This window comes from Peromyscus californicus, unplaced genomic scaffold (genome assembly GCF_007827085.1).
Source record: "Peromyscus californicus insignis strain IS unplaced genomic scaffold, ASM782708v3 Scaffold_34__1_contigs__length_536609, whole genome shotgun sequence".
Taxonomy (NCBI): Eukaryota; Metazoa; Chordata; class Mammalia; order Rodentia; family Cricetidae; genus Peromyscus; species Peromyscus californicus.
This window is the reverse complement of record NW_026294545.1, coordinates 132747-136556: the sequence shown is the minus strand read 5'-3', so window position 1 is coordinate 136556 and position 3810 is coordinate 132747. Positions and strand designations below refer to the sequence as shown.

At 41.7% G+C, this 3810-nt stretch overlaps 1 non-coding gene across 1 annotated transcript; it reads right to left on the bottom strand.

The window, feature by feature from the left end:
* Nucleotides 1–3377: 3377 nt before the first annotated feature.
* Nucleotides 3378–3493, bottom strand: LOC128121199 (small nucleolar RNA ACA64). Its single transcript, XR_008222114.1, has one exon. It is a non-coding gene; the product is annotated as a small nucleolar RNA ACA64 (small nucleolar RNA).
* Between the last annotated feature and the right edge of the window lie 317 nt (nucleotides 3494–3810).

The window sequence follows — 3810 nt, the reverse complement described above, 5'->3', positions numbered from 1 at the left end:
GTACATTTATCGTAATGGACTTAAAAAACATTTGGAAAATCTGGTTGAATGCTAGAGATAATATGCAGAAAGCATGCTTGTAAGAGAGTAAATTATTGCCATCATTTTGATTACCCTGTGGAAAATTTGGAGTTACTTCTACTGAAAGTGAATATAGCTTTTACATTATACTTCCACTGCTGGTTCTTATTCTAAAATAATGTTTGCTACACGTACAAATCAATATCAAGAGTAACAGTAATTAAGTTAAAAATGAGGGGGCGGGGCAGAGAGACCAAGACAGAGAACAAGAAATACAAATACCCTTCAAGAGGAAACGAGGAAAGTAAATTTTTCATCTAGGTATACCCTAATACAGAGCAATGTTAAGTAGAGATGGGTATATACACTATCTTATTAATATGGAAAATGACAGAATCATGAATGTTGTTTGCAGTCGCATACAAAGCCACACAATTCATATGTGTAGGACCGTTCTGCTCCTGATTCATTGGCTCACTGAGTTCACAGAATGGACTCACTTCTTTGATCTGTCATCATTGCCCTATCTTGGGTAAATAGGTGTTCATTCATGTATCCTCTCAAAAGATTATTTTCTTATACACATTATCTAGTACAACCAGACATAAGTGATTTAACCATTTATGGTGAGAATCAGGAGACAAAAATTGAGTTTAGGGGAATTAAAAATTGATCATCCAAGCAGACCCACGTGAAATCAGCATTCTTGCCATAGCATTCATGAATTAGATGCTGTGACAGAGACAAGATATTTCAAGGACGAAAGGCTCTGATGCTCATTCTTTCCATCTGCATAGGATTCAATTATTTCTTTTCTGTTTTCGTTTTAATATTTGTCTTCATACACACCTCTCAATCATTCTATTTTCCATCTCACTTTTCTTTTCACGTATCCCTTGGCTTTTTGTGGACCCTTTATAGATCCCTTCTCCCCTCCCTACTTCTATCCCTGCCCTCTTGTGAACATACTGGCATCCCTTACCCACTTCCCCCTACCTCCAGTGTTGTACGTCTTCTCTTTCTTACCTGACTGACGAAATAGAGATGAAAATTGCAAACTGAAGAGCATGAGGTTCTCAAGTACCTATAGTTCATCAGATTATAGGCATACTGGCAAGTTTAAAATTCTTATGACAGACCTTCAATATGCATGCTATCATCCATTTAACTACAGAGGTTAGGTACCTAATAAGGGACTGGCTGGAGGAGAGGATCTCTCAAGGAAAGGTAAATGGGATATGTTGTTATTACCAGGGAGCCTGCATGGGACCGATCTAAGCCCTCTACATATATGTGACAATTGTGTAGCTTGGTCTATTTGTGAGACTCCTAACAATGGGAGCAGGGGCTAATGCATCAGCTGGCTCTTTGGAAACCTATTCCTCATATTGAATTGCCTTGCCGAGCCTAAATACAAGGGGAGGAGGTTAGTACTTCTGTAACTTATTATGTCATGCTTTACTGATACCCATGGGATGCCTGCCCCTGTCTGAACAGAAACAGATGAGGAGTGGATGGAGAGGGGTGGCAGGGAGGTAGGAGGATGGGAGGAGAGGAGGGAGGGAAAACTTCAGGTAGGATGTAAAATAAATAAACTAATTAAAAATTTTAAAAAATAATATGCTGCTATTGAGAGACAAGAGTGGGGGGTTACATGGGGAATGGGGTAGAAGATAGGCATAAGGGGGGAATATGAGGAGGGAACTAACACTAAGGGCCATTTGAGGGGGCATATGAAAACCAACTATTCTAGAAGCTTCCTAAAATATATCCATATATGAAAGGAATCACCAGTAATAGGGGAGAGAATGCCCCAACTAGATATCTTGTAACACCACATAAAACCTCCAGTGCCAAGAATGGGTTAAATTTTGTGTAGTCATTGGCCAAAAAGGCCCCACTGTGCATGCCCACCACCATTACAGGTTATTCCCAAGGCAATGTATTGGTTGCTCACCACAAACTAATAGGAAGATCCTATTGCTAAAGTCAACACTTACATATCTCATTACACACAGAGAAGTCAAGCTGGTACCTAGCTGGATGCTTCACTCCTACTGACAAACATTCATGGTACTGAAAGGGAGATACTCTGCACACTTTCAAAGGAGAAAGGTAATCATCAATCCAGCTGCAAACCCTGCAACCTACAACCTGCATGCAAGTTATGCTGAGCAGTAGTGGTACAAACATTGTGGGAATAACCAACTACTCTCTGATTGGATTTAAGGCATCTTTATGAGTTGGGACTCATTCCTGACACTCCTAGAGTGTCCAAAAACCTGAGACTGGATAGGCCATGGGCCTACTGTTCTGAAGCTAAAGGAACATTGCAACAAAATGATTGCTAACAACATTTTGCTGTATTCATTGATCAATGTCTTGCTCAGCCATCATCAGAGAAGCTAATTCTTGTAGTAGATGAGAACTAAAACAAAGACCCGTAACTGGACAATGTGAATGACTTTGGAGTACTCAGTCCTAAGTGGGACATCTTCATCAAACCCCTCCCCACAAGTCTCAGCCAGCGATGCAGATGAGGAAGCAGAAAGACTATAGGAGCCAAATGGGGATGGCTGACTCCAAGAAAACAGTGTCTTCAAGGTGCAACAGGATTGATACATATCTGAATTCACAGAGACTGAAGCAACATGCACAGGGCTTGCACAGGTTCAAGCCAGGTGGGGTTCCAGTACTGAGAAGGGGAAATGGACATTGGCTCCTACCCCTAATTGAGAAGCTATTTGCAATAGACACTTGCAAGCAAAGTAAAATTTAGTTTTCTCCGCTGTGCTTCAGTGAGCATATTAACCACACTTAAGGGTAAGCTCCATGCTCGGGAGTAGTTGGCCAACACAAAATAAACTCAGTGGTATTTTTGTCAAAAAAAAAAAAATCTGATGAAAAATGTTCACAGTAATTTGATAGAAATTTCCTATTAACCAAAAGCTAGATAAAAGGCAGGAGCCTTCATAATAACTTTAAAAAGTTAAACATTTTAATTAAGCAATAGGGACAACAAGTGTTGGTTAAACGGCATGCCGGTGGAGGAGAGTGCTGATCAGAAGAATCACAGTCATGGTTACCTTTTTAGAGCTTTATTGGGGGTGGGGGGAGAGAGGACAGATGGAAGGAAGTAGCTGAAAGGAAAGAGAGGGACGCACAGAGGGCCCACCTGCTTTTTAGGCTGGGATGCCATGGCAGGCTGATGACGCAATTAAGGACAGAATCCTTACAACTAGACCCTGCCATCCTTGCTATCCAGGTCACAGCAACCCCCAGAAACTGTGGAGAAAATATGTGATTAAGATCACTGCCAGAAGCCAGAACATTCAAGCTGCTAAGTGATCCTTCCTGGCTGTCAGGGCCTGGGTTTCACCCTCCCACACTGGAGTAGCAGGTGGTGATCTGAGACCCCTAGTGGTTCTAGGCACTAAATCTTTTTTTTTTTTTTTTTTTTTTTTTGGTTTTTCGAGACAGGGTTTCTCTGTGTAGCTTTGCGCCTTTCCTGGAACTCACTTGGTAGTCCAGGCTGGCCTCGAACTCACAGAGATCCGCCTGGCTCTGCCTCCCGAGTGCTGGGATTAAAGGCGTGCGCCACCACCGCCCGGCTAAGCACTAAATCTTAACTCCCACATAACCATCCCAGGCCAATGCCAGGGATAGTTTTCAATGAACATTGACCTTCAAGGCAATTTTTAATAAAAGGGATTTTATCAAACTCTTTTTCCATGATGACTCATTCTAAACCAGAGGAAATTAAATGAACAAAGGAGGCCAAGAACCGTC